Raw genomic sequence first — 15,029 nt, 5'->3', positions numbered from 1 at the left:
CAAGCCTCCACTTGCACTCTTTAACCACAGAATCCATGTCTGCAGAGCTAAGGGAGGCAAGGGGAGAACATCCAGAAGATCTGTCCTTATCCCCAAGTAAGTTATTGTCCACCTCTAGTACAAGGCAGAAGTAAAGGTCTTCCTGTAGAACACCACTTTGACCATGGACAGTATTTATTTTGCTGTGCAAGGCAGTCATATTTGGTCTACATCCTCCCACCAGCCCCAGAAGGCACACAACAAAATACTGAAATTATTAAATACAAAATGCTGGAGCTGTACAGTTCACATCAGATACAATACAAGGCAAATACAAGGATCTGTGTGTCCTTGCTCTTCTGCCTAAATTGCCCACAAACCTCTTTTGTGAGAAAGGACTGTTTCCCAGGAATATGCTGCAGCATAATGCACTCAAGTGCTTTGCATTTTCTCACACCATTTGTCAGCCTCTGTTGAGGGCAGGTCACAGGACTGGGCAGACTGTTCTCACCCAAGAAACAGGCATCCAGCCCTGCACAGGCTTCAAGTCCACTAATTAGAAACTGAACTGGGGAAAAGTGTCTTTCCTAGATTGTCTTGCTGATCATCTCCCTGACTTCAAAGCTCACATCTGTCTCGTGAGGTGAGGACGGTTTCTAACTTTAGTTGACCCAAATTACTTCCAGCCTTCCTCTGCAGCACACAGCAACACTGAGTTTTTGTATCGTGCCTTTGATCACTGCATCTGGGAAATAAACTGGTGTCTCTGCAAAGAAAGCTTTACAGGCAAAGGCATAGAGGTGAAGCCCATGGTTGAGTCAGCTGCCATTAACAAAATGATTCTTCTTTGGAGAGGCAGCAGGGGAACCTGAGCACAAAACACAATTTACCTGGAAGGTGTTGAGTTTCTGGGCTCTCATATCACACCTGAGGGCAGATCCTCACTTTAGGCAAGAGCCATGCTTTGGTTTTCCACAAGGTGGTCCTGCAGGTAGCAGAGACAACCTTTCCTGAAGTTTTAATTAGTAAAACGATGCAAAGACCTACAGCTGTTCTCAGACCTGGAATAACTTTTAACTTCCTCAGGGATGGGAGGCTGGAACATTCTTCCTTTGTATCCTGAAATCTCTCCCATCCCTCCTTGTCACAGTCCCCTCAACAAACACAGACACTTTGTAAATGCTGAATTAACATATCCTTAAATTCACCATACTGAAAGCAAAATGGTGTCTGGTTCAGAGCATACCTATGAAAATTATGCTTAGAATTAAAGAATGTATCATTAAATTTCATCATTATCTATGAAAATTATGCTTAGAATTAAAGAATGTGTCATTAAATTTCATCATTACCTATGAAAATTATGCTTAGAATTAAAGAATTTATGGCAGGATATTTATTATTCATACATTTCTCTCAAATTGATTTCTAGTGTACTTTGCAGTTTTATTCCCACTCAGCAGGGTGATTGTGGTGGTTGTCCTTCAGTATAAGGATGATTTTTGGTCATCCTCTACACTTAAAACTTTGCTGATTTAGCCACAATAGCAAGAAAGTAGCTAAAATTCTCAGGGATACTTGTGACTTTCACTTCTGTTATTTCAAAGAAAAATTAAACTCAAGCTAAAAAACACAGCATCTCGGAAAAGGGCAAGGCCATTTTTAAACACCACAGATTAGCAGAACATAGCACAATTCAAGCTTTTGCCTATTCATAGACATGACCCTTCTAAAAAGCGAGAAAAGGAAGAAGAGAATTTTTTTTCTTTTTAAAAAAAAGTTGGAACTCTTAAACAGCAGGATATTATGTACCTGCTATTAAGCTCCATCTGGCAGTCACCATGCAGGCAAGTGACAAGCAAAGACAACTTTTTTTTTTTTTTTTGGGGGGGGGGGGTGATGAGGGGTGAGAAGTAGGGGGAGAGACTGATTTCAGCAAAAGCTGTAGAACAAAAATTTGTTTGAAGTGCTTCTGCACAGCTTTTTGTCATGCACTTACAATTTTTAAAACTATTTTAAGATTTGGTGGTAAATGTGTTAAATAGGTCACTGTCTGTGTCCAGCACAGAGATAAGAGGCTGTTTATAACTCCAACTGCAGAACTTGGGCTTTTGAGCTCAACTGGTAACTGCTTACATGGCAGGTCCCCAGTGCTTGCCCAGAAGGCAAAAGTTACAGTCAGAGAAAATAAATAAATCTGACTGCTCTCATGTTCAGCCTTGCTCCAGCTCACCAATACTTCTATATATGGCAGCCCTGGAGCTCTGGTGCTCAGACACCACTGAGGAGCACATGATGAGTGGGAAAAGCAGTCCAAAAATGTTAAAGCATTAGGCAAGGAGGCAAACTGGATGGTTTTGCAGGAAGATGATGAGAGAGAGTAGGTGACATTTCTGCCAAAGCGGACTTGGGTTCTGCAGCTGCTACCAGAAGTGACGCATAGTGATGCTTTTTGTTTGATTCAAACAGGAGCTGCAGGAGGGAGCCTGAAGGAAAGAGACCCAAGAGAAGGGTGAAGCAGCGTGAGCATTAATCCAGCACTGCCTAGGCCAGGACAAAACTGAAGATGAGCAACGTGACCTGTTGAACCGGTGTATTCCGGGGTGAGCACAGCCTCGGCATCCACCAAGGAAAAGATTCTGGCCAAAGCACATGATGGAGGAGCTGGTAGAGTGTAAATGGGCTAAATGGCCCAGCACAGAGAAAAAAGGCTGATTATAACCCCATCTGCAGAGCTCGAGAGACCAGAACCACATTTCAGAGGGTATACTCTCCTGCCCAAGTGCTTTTACATCCCACTGAGATTACTCCTACCTCTAAGTTGGACTAAAGCCTCACAAAGACTGTGACTGAGACTTGTAGAGAGAGAACTATAAAACAAGGTCTCTACTTTCACTCCCCTTGTGCCTCCCAGAGAAATTATTTAAAACAGGAGCCCTAAGTTCTGGTCTGGCCATGAAGAATCCATGACTGCCATGGCTTTACAAACTTCCAAGACTTCAATGTGGTTGATACCATTTTGTCGTTGACCAGCAGTGGACCATCAGCCCATCTGTGGGCTGCACTGCACCTTGTTTGTCATTCAAGAGCAGGGGTTTAATCACCTCTCTGATTGCCCAGGAATTAGCTAAACCACTACCTACCTCCCGTGTGGGCCAGGTGTAGTCACAAAAAGAAAGGAATCCAGGAGGTTGTGTTGAACCAAAGTTCTGAAAGCAACACTGTGCCTGGTCCAGAAATACCTCTTTTAAAAAATAAATCCTGTAGGAGTTATCGGGGAGCATGGGCAGAAATACTTCAGACACTGAAACTGAAAAGTTGCAGCTGAGGGCTGAAATAAGCTCATGTGATGTTTCAGAGGAGCAGGAGACCAAAGGATGCAGTGACTACGCAGGAACAAGGAATTCGAGCCATAAATCCTCTTGTCACATGCATCCCTCCCTGACACAAAAATATTACAAAAAAATACCCAAAAGTAAGGCCTGTGGGTGGTAAATGCTGTTCTGGGTCTTCACATTTCTGCTGCTCCTCTGCCCTTTTGTTTCTGCTTTTGGGCACAGCAAAAGAAGCGTGGAAACAAATCAAGAATCAGTCATACACAGGAGGAGAAAAATCTCTGACGGCAGCTAAGAGGAAGCAGAACGTATGTTTACTGTCATCTTCCTCCCCACATTTGAAAGGCCACCTCACTTCCAAGGGGGAGAAAAATCCTTTTGCTGAGTCCCTTGGAAGTGAGAAGAGCACCTCATCAGCTGGCTGCTGGCTCAGCTCTCAGCAGTGGCTCATTTTCCTTCTGTGCCACCCTCCCCAGGGCTCTGATGGAGCCTGTGATTAATTCAGCTCTTTACTCGAGTTTAATGCTGTTCCACAGTCATTTTGTGCAAGTCGTTTCTCTCCCGTGGCAGAAAGCATCACATTCTCATGCACGCCTGTGGGTTGTTGTTTCAGATTGATGGCTCCTTGTGCTGTCAGCCGCTGAAACATCCCTTGCACAATCCACATCCTGCCACTGGGCAGGGGATGGCTTAGTCCCTGCTGCACAGGAGGGCCAAGAGCCCATCAGAGGGGTGGGACCGATCCAGGCTGGTGCAGGGATATGGGACAACACGGCACCCTAAAGCCAGACCCCACAAAGCAGAGCACAGCTGGCAAGCACAAACCCTCCTGCACATCACTACCTGGGGAGGGAGAGGGAGGAAAAGGAGCAGTGAAGAGCAGAAGTAACAATTTTCACTACTGACACTCTCATTTAAGCGCAGACTGCTATGTAATCTCTTTAATCTACAATCAAACATTATCAGCAGCCCTCAATTTACCCCACAGGGATGACCTCTCCTACCCAAGCACAGTGCAGGCATCCAGGTCATTTGCACAACCAGCTTACTGGGAGACCATGAGGCTGTTCAGCTGTGGAACTGACCCCAGCTGGAATTCCTTACAGGCTGCAGGACCAGGAGGATTAAAACGGGACCATGCACAAACTTCAAGCAAATGACAGATTGCAGCCCCTGTTATACACAGGGGCTCCTGTGTATAACACAGTACCAGACACACAAAGCAAGGAGCACTTTTATGTACTTATTTCCTTCACCAAAAGTATAATAAATAGACCATTCCATTCCATCACCTGATTCTCTGGTTTGTTTCATTTTTTTCTTAAAAAGTTCCCTTGGCCACAAGATGAAGTTATCTGTGGAATTAATTATCCTGAGACAGCAGCACTGCAAAACAGAGGTGTAAAGCTCTAAAGTGCTTCAAAAATAGAAAAATATTAAGTCAAATTAAAAAGAAATATCAAACTTAAAATATTACATTTAAAGACAAGGGCTACTCTGTTCACTGTCACACGCCAGTCACCTCAGAGCAGAACTTAATCCCACAAATGAAAGGAGACAATCTTTCTGAGGAGCCAACCTTTCCCAAATATAGTCCATCCATATTTTCCCCTGTCTGCTCCAAAGAGAATGAAGGTTTCAGTTTTTAGATGAGTAGTTTTTACTTCATATTCTGGATACTGTTGTCTCCTGGACAGTTCCATTTCATTTTGCAGCTCCACAGCACTGCCACGGTCATTTCTGTGTGAAATCAGAGCAGAAAGTACAAGGGACATTTGGCATCATTGGGATTACACAAACTTTCACATCTGGAAATTTATCTCAGCTGGGATAGGAAAAACAGGGTCATCAGGACATCTTTGCTGTTGTTGCAGGAAGATTTCATGGTATTTCTTTTACTACAACCTCAAACTGAACAGGTGCCTAAAAGATTTTCAGAGAGAGTAAGAACAGAGGATTAAAGGAAAAGAAAAACACCTTGAACTGACAAATTAATGAGAGTATATGAAACAGAGAAAAACAATATTTAATGAGTTATTATGGGACATTGTGTTTTGCAAATCGTCCCTGGCCATGTGGTAACCATGACATGTCACAGCCAACACTTGTGAATGTTTGGCTTCAGCTGCTCACCAGAAAGATGGAAGTTGTTCTCAATAGAAGGACCATTGCTAGGAAATGAAAGCCTGCTAATTGTTACAACTCACCAAGAGAGACTTTTTAGTAGTGTGAAGTGGTATTTATACAGTTCTGAACTGTTCACTTTCACCTCATAATTTCCATTATTTCCATAGTATCCAGAAGGAAATCTCTATTTTATTGACTTTCTACTAGCAAATACACAGCCACACATGCTTCCTTTACCCTCAGAAAGGCAATCACAGTGGCCAGGAGTACAGCTCTGCCTTTGGCATCATATATAGTCTTTATATATCTGGGGTTTGTTTTCAGTCCTTGACCTCTCCTTAATTTGGACTTGAAAAAATAAGTTGGCAGCCACAGATTGCTTGATGGCTTTTCTCTCCCACACAAGTTTGGAGAGTTTATCTTTTTTTTTTTTTTCCTTGTGGAAGTCAGGGGAGTTATCAGGAAAAAAGCAAAATGCTTTGCTTGTTATGCTTTTGCTATAGTTATTAAAAATCTTGGAGCTTTATTGTTACTATATTTGATAAAAGAGAAACAGGAACATAAACCATTAACTGGAATGAAAAGAACCCTACTGGTTCTTAGAGGGAACATTATATCCTTCCTTGCATCCTTAGATATTGTTTAGAGCACAACTAGACACACACCAGATCTGTGTTATGTGCCACCATAATTCTTATTTTGGACAAAGCTGTTTCTCCCTCCCTGCATTTCTCCTTCATCCCCAGGGATGGATCAGCTAGCAGCAAACCCATCTGCACAAGCTCATCCAAGTAACAAGTCACCACTAAAAAGGTTTCTGGCCTTCCCTTTGCTCCTGCATTCCCACCACACATCCCAGACGCCATCCCATCACTTGCACTGTAAGTCTGCACTGCATCAGTGGAAGTTTGCTTCACAAGAAGGATCCAGCATGCCTCAACAGCTACTTGAAGTCATCTGGGTTTTACAGACACCAGGTTTCCATGCAGGCATGCTCTGGACAGCATTAGTGCAATAAAGGGCATTCCAGGGGGAGCAGAACCAGCTCCTGCGACAGGAATCAGGATCAATTTTAAGTATCAGTGTGAAGGCAGATTGTCTCCTCCTCAGTCATAGTGCTATAAAAATGTTAAGTGTTGATTTAACAGGAGTTTCTCCTGGCCTTGATCTGCAGTAGCAGCTCCTAGCATTGGCTACAGAAGTGCTCAGGAGTTTCTGAAGCTCACATTACAGGGACAGAGTACAACTTCCCAGGTTTGCGATTTCCTGATTAACACTGATCTGTAACACTGGGGTGGTCTCAGAGAACTCTGCACTCACTGTGAGGACAAGGATTTTGGGACTTGCATGATCCCCTGAGTTCTGACACTGAGGGTAAGATTACAGACAGCACCTTGAGCAACACTCAAGGGGACAACATGAACTATTTCATCCACCTCTTTTCCTTCCTGCATTCTCCACCCTTTTATATATTTTTTCCTTTTTTTCTTTCAATATGCAGGTGGGTTTTTTTATTACCTTTGTGGTAAAGGGAAAAACAGGTCTCTTACTAGTGAAGAATTTCATGTCAGAAATTCTATGCTAGGAAAACATCATGTAAGGCAATGAGGAACTGTTATGAACCCCAATATTGGACCAATATAACCTTAATACCTCTTGTAGCCATCACACTAGCACTTGCAGCAGCCAGAAGGAGCATGAGGCTCTCCTGAGTTCAAAGCTGGGCGCTCTAACTCCCTGACCCCTTCCAGTAGGTGTGTGTCCTTTCACCTTCTCTCTCCAGAATCACCAAGAACATGAAATATTCTGGGTTTGACAAAGGGATCTGCACCCCAAGCCAACAACCTGTTTCTTGGCACTGTAGGGTGATATATCCAGAATAAATTTTGCATCATAGAGTCCAAACCACTGAAACAAACATAAAAAAGGCAAGAGTCAAGGAATCGGATTAAAAAAGACTACACTCTGTACAGGACAAGAAATCCTTAATGCTTCATGTTATACTTTAGAAAATCACTTTAGTCCAGGACTCACTCAGTGATTACAACCCCATTTCAGGCCCAGATGCCCAAGTGAAGCTCTGATGGAAGGTTTAGAAAAGGCCTTTTAGCCACAGACAGGGAGATCAATCTGTTTAGTCTCAAAAGGGAGAGAGTGGGAGGCAACTTGATTACACTGTCTTCACATGGAGAAGAAAACAGGCTCTTAAAAGGGATTTTTAATCTTGGAGAGCAGCTTAACAAAATGCTCCTGGCTAGAAGCTGAGTCCAGACCAGGTCCAATTAGAAACAAGACACTTAATAAAAGGAATTTTAAAAAAAGTAACCTTCTTAAGAGGTTGTGACCACCGGGACAGGCTACTTGGAAAGGACAGTCTCCAAACCAAGACTGGATACTTTCTGGCTGTTGCCCTTCTGTCACCCCTTAAGGAGCTCAAAAGGGAAAGCCAGCTAGAATTTACCAAAATGTCACCTACCATCTCCTGCTGAGCTTCTCTAAGCCCTCAAAATAGCTCAATTAAAAAAAAAAAAAAATCCTTGCTAATAATGACAGTGCAGTGCTATTTAGGTCCACATTTACCTGGGCTTTAGCAGCATTTGTGCCTCTATCAAAATTATCCTTGAAATGAAGAGACCACCCAAAACAGCCAGTCCAATGCCTTTTCACTGTGTTAATACTTTATCCCAACTGGTTTTTGCCTGCTGTCATCCCTTTTGGTGTATGTTTGAACTGGAAAAGAAGCTGCCTTTTGGAAAAAAAAAAAAATACCAAAAAACAAAAACAAAACAACCCAAAAAACACAACAACAAAAAATAACCAGTCAAAACCATTTACAGCCTGCTGCAAGTCTGCCTGCTCCCACCACCCCATAGGCAGGAAGGGCAAAAGGGGGTTAAATAAATGCATGCACAGTGGGCATGCTTTCATTTCACTCCATTTATGCCCATTCATAGACTCACAGGATTACCAAGCTTGGTCAGCCTAGGTCATCAGCCTAACACTGACAGGTTCACCATTAAACCTTGTCCCTGAACACCACATCCACACATTTTTTTGAGCACTTCCAGGGGTGCTGATTCCTTGAACAGCCTGTTCCAATGCCTGACTACCCTTTCAGTGAAAATCTTTCCTAATATGCAGTCTAAATCTGCCCTGGCACAACTTGAGGCCATTTCCTCTTGTCCTGTTCCTTGTTACCTGCGAGTAGAGACCGACTCCACCCTGGCTACAACCTCATTTCAGGGAGTTGTAGAGTTTGAGGAGGTCTCTTCTCAGCCTCCTTTACTCCACACTGAGCCCACCCCCAGTTCCTTCAGCTGCTCCTCATGGGATTTGTGCTCCAAAACCTTCAGCACTCATTTCTGCTGTTCAGTAGTGATCCCTGCTGGCATTCCTCATACCAGCATCACTCAGGATAGAGAGATGACACCACCACTCACAGGTCTGTGAAAGCTCTGTGACCCAGAAGGGGTTCAGCAGGAACCAACAGAGCTGCATGGCTGTTTCTCCTGGCACGTTCCTCCTGTGTGCCAAAAAGAAAGTTATGCCATGGGTTCCTAGGGAAATGAAATGTCTCAAAGAGTCACAGAATTTTTTTCAGCTGTAAGGAATTTAAAGACCATCTAGTTCCAACCTCCCTGCCATCAACAGGGACACCTTCCACTATTCCAGGTTGCTCAGAGCCCCATCTAACCTGGCCTGGAACACTCCCAGGGATGGGACGGCCACAGCTGCTCTGGGCAAACAACTCTGAAAATATGAATGACAGGAGGACACAAGATACCCAGTACACCAATTCCCCTTTCTGCAAGGGTTTCAAAGGGAGCAGTTTGGTGTCTGACCAGTGTCAGATCCCATTAGTGATTCTGAAGCACAATGCTGTTTGATTTATTTATCAAAGCTTTTATTTTCAAAGGAGTTTAAAGGAAACCCAGTCATCTGGGAGGGGAGGGAGAGAGACACAGAAAGGCAAGTTCACAGCTAGAAAGGCCTTTTCAAAATTTGAAGTTCCATGAAAGATTTCTTTAAGAAATCCCCAAAAGCTTTCATTGAAGCAGTTACACACTTCCCTGCCCCACTCCTAGCAAGAAGCACAAACACCAAGGTGTAGAGGGACTTGTGTGCAGACACAACACCTGCAATCAATGCAGAAGACTTTATCCATGGAGAACTTTCCTGTGGTTTTAACCTGGCAGCCCTCCCTTGCTTGCTTCTCTGTCTTTTCAGGGGAGAGCACATAGCTACACGGCGGGGAAAACAACTTTAAATATCACACTGTCATCTAGAAAACACAAAGCACAGTTTTCCACCCCAGGTAGCTTCTACTGGCAAACACACTTCCTCAGGAGTTTGTGGAGAAGAGCCACAGGTTACAGCAGCCACCCTTCCTCAGCGAGGAAGGGACCCTGCTGTCACTTGGTCCCTGCACTGGAGCCCCATTCCTCTTCTCGGCTGCAGGGAACTTCTCCAACAGAGCTGCAGCTGCTAAAATAACCACGGCATGAAGACTTTTGTATTCTGAACGATTTGCTGCCCTCTGTAGTCCAAGCAGAACTTTATTCAATCCACGGCAGGAACGCTACTGCTTTGGGCTGAATTTCTCCAGCAGCCCTTGGGAGCGAGAGCCCAAGGCGTGAGAAAAGGGTGGTGAGTCCAAGAGGACAAGCAACAAAGTCACTCTGCCAGGAGTGAATCTTCACCGGGGCAGTCATCCCAAGGATTTCCCATCCCTAAGGAAGCCCTGCCTGAGAGTCAATCATCAAACTTCACCACCCTGCAGTGAGAAAGGGGACTGGCATGGATTTAGGCAATACCTGTTTTGCAGTTCCTAGTGGCTCTGCTGTGTCTCCAAGCTACGGGAGTTCAAAACTAGAATAGAAGTCTGCAAATTCTGTGTGAAGCTGAAAAAAATCCCACAACAGTCTGAGCAGAGAGCCCTGGAAAGGCCCAACTTTTCAGCACACTGTAGCAGATCTGCAGATAAAATATTTCACTTGTCAAGCTCCTGCTCCCCAGCTGCACCTTTAAATCCTGAGGGTTAAGCAGGAAAAGGGAGCTCAGCCTATTGCCAGGCTCTGCAGAAAGCTGATCCCAAGAGGACCAAGAAGGGCTTGGGTTTGGAGACCAGAGGGGCTGAGCCTCAGGGAACCACCATCCAGCTCAGGCACAACTCAGAAATAGATGGCTGGGAGTAAATTCAGGAGATCAAGGGCCTCTTCATCTCCAACAGCACTAGTATTTAATTTATGAAAGAGGGAACACAGCTCAAAACAAGCTAAAGCTTCTATTTTCACAGCCCTGTTATCCTGAAAAAAAATTTTCCCCCCTTCCCTCCCAACTCACTGCCTTTATTAGAGCTTACCACAAAGCTTCCAACAGGGGGAAAAGTGCTTTCACTGCAAACCGATAAAGTTTACAGCAGATTTTTCCCAAAAGAAAACAGTTTCTGCTTGCCAGCCTTCCCCAATTACACTGGCACAACATCTCTCGAAGTGACAGGCGCTCTGGGTTTAGTGTAACCTAAACAGAGTTTGCAGGTAGATGCAGCCCTCCAGTGGTGAAGAGAAAGACACACAGATAGGCGTTTTGTGTGTGTGTGGATAGAGACAGGGTTATCCTAATGAGCAAAGAATTCTTCTCTCTTGGTGGCCTTTGGGGATGCCAATGCACAGAAAACTGCAAATGCAGACCCAGCTCAAGACATCATTGCCAATTCACCTTAATTGCAGTCGGTCTTCCATCACCCTTGCAATGAAACGGAGCCAAAGTTGATGGTCAGACAACAGATCTGGGACATCTTGGTCATCCAGGGGTCAGAGAAGGTCATCATTCCCTTACTGCAAGGTCCAATCCTTATCTGCACAATTTAGGGATCATTTGCTGCTTCTTCAGGTCCTTCAAGAAGTAAAGGGGAGGGAGAGCAAGAGCCCAGAAAAGACAACTTCATTCACACCTTTGGCTCTGGCCACTGCTGTTTTACTTGATGTGGGCACTGGGCAGAGCCTGGGTCACATTCCCATCTGTCTTCTAACCACCAGAGCAAGAAGGGAATTGTCCCTTGTAAATACGAGCAGCTCCTTGCATTTTGTCCTGCACACAGCAGACCTCCACAGAGCTCAGAGAACAGCACACACATTACAGCTTCTTAAGAGAGCAGAGGAGAGCCTTTACACCAAACTAGCAAGATTTGGACACTCTCTGGGCCAAAAGCTAAGGAAAAACTGAGGATGATGTTACAAAGAGATACAGAGACAGTTTGGGGGTGGCCTGTCAGAGGGGAACAGCGTCCTTTGAGCCCTGACCCAGCCAGCACCCACCACTGCACCCTCACCTGAGCTCCCCTCACCTGCTCTGCCCACCTGCTTTCCACGCAGCTCCACAGCAGTTTTCCAGCAATCCTTCAATGCAGCAGTGCCATCTTCAGGCACAAAACCTGCCCTGCACCGCTGGGGGAAGAGCGACCTGTCCGGGGAGGAAGGGACGAGGTGTCCTGGAGGGCAGGCTCCAGGCTGGTACCCCGGGGTACCAGCATCTGACTTGCTACTGCCCTGTGCTATCTGCAGCTTGCCCTCACTTTCCAGACCACCCCAGCTTTGAGAACTGCAAATGCAAGATCCATGTGGGCTTTTTCAGCCTCATGACAAGTCTCCCTTCCACCACTGATTTTGTTATCCCACGTGGAACCAGAGCAGACATCTCTGAGCCAGTCCATCAACTCCTGGCCATGTCTTCACTCAGGCCACATCTCCCAGAACACAAACTGCCAGCTGGAACAATCCCAAGAGAAGAGTAACTCCTTGGTAGCAAGTGCAAGACTTTTGGGAATTGAGAACTTCCAGCCCAGGATTTTTGACCTAATTCAGGTGCTCCCAAACCAGCCTCTGCATCTGTCTGAGCAGCAGCCAGACACAATCTCTGGCTCTCCTCCAGGGCAGACTTGTCTTCCCCCAGCTCTCTGCACATATACCTGTGCTCCTAAAGGGTACAGAGATGCCCATTAGCCTTAGGCACAAAATTTTGCAGAAAAAAAGCTATTTACACTAATGCTGTAAGCCAGTGACCCATCTTACTGGGATCATCAGGACCAGCACTCTGATTCCATTGTCAAAAGGTGAGCCATCCCATGGTGGGATGTCTTTGTGGGATATCACACTCTACACCTGGCCATGCAGGACCTGCAAACACGGTGCAGAACCTTATGACACTGTCACAATGGGTGAATTCACAGAGTCCCACCCTGCAATTCCATCTACCTTCAAAATCCCAGTGTTTCCCTGGATAGCACCACCTTGAGATGCCACCCCTGCCTGCACTAGAGAGCTCTGGGAGAGACCCTGTCTGGGGTCATGGTGCATCCAGCCTTTTGGAATGCTTACTGTGTATGGGATATATGATCCCAATGGGGACAGGTTAAAAAACTCCTGTGGCTCCCCCCAGCATCCCAGCAAGGGCTGTGGGCTTGTCAGGTGCCCAGACTGTGCTGGGCTGCCCCACCAGCCCAGATTCATGGAGCAGCTGGCACAGAACCCAGGGAACCCGGTAATGGGATGGTGTCAGCACACCTGAAATGTCTGCATGGCCCTGAGCCTCAAACGCAGGAGAGCAATTACAGCTTCCCCACTATGAACAGGGGATTCTGGCACCTTACAGGGAAAAAGACCTTTTCCTTTCCAGCCAGCCTTCCTCTCCCCGACAGCAGATGTTATACACAAACCTCTTTGCAGCAAATTGGCATTGATGTCCACTGAGCAGTTTATGTCACAAAAGAAAGACTCCATCAACCAGTAAGAGCTACAATTTGGCACCACTCAGCCTAAGTGGGGATGGTTTCTCATCGATGGCACATCAGCCTGCGGGCAGTAAGGCAGAGCAGAGCCCCTCGCTGGACTGGGGAGCTGGGAGGCTGCAGGGCTCTGCTCAGCACTCTGCAGCCAGGAGCTCAACGCATCACCTGGTTTGGCCATCAGCACTGCTTATCTTGGGGCCTGAATTAATTAAGCCCTGAAATGCGCTGAGGGTGGGATGCAATGATGAGTTGCAGCTCTCAGCTGGGTTCCCTGGGTCCTGTGCCAGCTGCTCCATGGATCTGGGCTGGCAGTGCCCGGGTAGGGCAGCCCAGCAGCTACTTCAATTCAAAGTGGCTGTAACGAGCTAAAAAGACAATACAGCTGAGTGCAGAGCAAGCCAACAATGGTCTGGCCATAGTATTTTCATCACCTCCTTAAGCAGCAGAAGAATTAGCATAGAGGAGCCCACCTTAAGTCTGCAGCTAAATTTGCTTTGTGGCAGGATGATCCACATGACCTTGAAAAGATCCATAGTGGGAAAGTGTTTGCCTGTGTTACACAACCCAGTACCTCTGTTCTGGGAGGTGGGGAGCTGCTCTAATGCCTTTTGTTTCCACACTAAGGCAGTTCTCCCCACAACTGGGCCAAGGAAGCCTCAGCATATCTTACCTGGGTGGTGAATCCTCAGAGGTGGCAGCTCCTAGCAAGGATCCAGGTCTCACAGCACACGTCACAGCTGAGACGGCCACGATACACAGAGAATCATCATACAATTTCAGAAAGCTTCAACCCGTACAGAGCAGCATCACACCACTTCAGAAGGCTGCAAGCATCTGCCCTTCTTGTTCTTTAGCCCAGCCTTTTGTACCCTCATGGTTCACGCACTGCACCTGTGTGCCCTCTGTTCCCTTTGCTGGTTGGTCAGTGCCCCTGGGCACTCCATGGCTCATTGCTGTCAGTGCTGCTCACCTGCTTCTCACAGCTGTGCCCATGGGGGATGAGGCTGGGCCACAGCCCCACTCCCAAATACCACAAACTGTGTGCCTACATCCATGAGGAATTTTGGGCATTTGAACACATTTCTCTATGCCAGAGACCCTTGGTCATTCATACAAAATATGTGGAAAAAAAGCAGGTTAAAACTGCAGACATGCAGCAAGCCCGTTCCTTAAGTCATGCACATCCCCAGGCCAAGGTCTAGGTATTGCTTTTTGGTTAAAAAGAGGAGTGGCTCAGAGACAGGTAAAGGACTGTGTCTGATAAGGAACACCCCAGGATTTGAGGGGTGGCTGCTAATCCTGGCAACACCACATTCACATGAGGCACGTCGGGGGCTCAGGATCAGTGGTTTCAGAGCTGTACTCAGGTTGAAACATCCAGCTGCTGTGTCCTGATGCAGCAGCTTCAGAGAGGGTGACTGATCTGCTGCTGAGCCTATGGCACCTGGTTGCGATATTCAGTCTTTACAAAACTTGGACCTGCAGCCCAGGTGGTACCCAAGTCCTGGCTGGACATGGGAGCTGAAGCACCTGGCCCTGGAAGATGTTTCCTTGTGATTGCCTCAAGAGGCTCCTGCCCACAGGGGAAAGCCCATTCTTTGTAAATATTTCTCCTTTTCAGTATCTCTTCAATATGTTCAGTGTTTCACTTCAGCTTGTTCAAGAAAAGAATCCTAAAGAAAATTCCTGAGGATAAGGAAGATGGTGATCTTTGTCATAATCAGGATTTTTAGTAAAAAATCCCATTTTTCTGAAAGGCTCCAAAAGCTAACTATTTTAACTTTGACCCTTTGGCAGCATCT

At 45.9% G+C, this 15,029-nt stretch overlaps 1 long non-coding RNA gene across 1 annotated transcript; it reads right to left on the bottom strand.

Moving 5' to 3' along the window:
- Positions 1-367: 367 nt before the first annotated feature.
- LOC137476613 (uncharacterized) lies at positions 368-6,625 on the bottom strand. The gene is made up of 3 exons (XR_011000457.1): positions 6,320-6,625; positions 4,894-5,054; positions 368-964 (listed from the first exon to the last, which is right to left on the bottom strand). It is a non-coding gene; the product is annotated as an uncharacterized lncRNA (long non-coding RNA).
- Between the last annotated feature and the right edge of the window lie 8,404 nt (positions 6,626-15,029).

Source organism: Anomalospiza imberbis, chromosome 6, assembly GCF_031753505.1.
Source record: "Anomalospiza imberbis isolate Cuckoo-Finch-1a 21T00152 chromosome 6, ASM3175350v1, whole genome shotgun sequence".
Lineage (NCBI taxonomy): Eukaryota > Metazoa > Chordata > Aves > Passeriformes > Viduidae > Anomalospiza > Anomalospiza imberbis.
The sequence above is the reverse complement of the archived record's forward strand: the minus strand, read 5'-3'. Positions and strand labels throughout refer to the sequence as shown.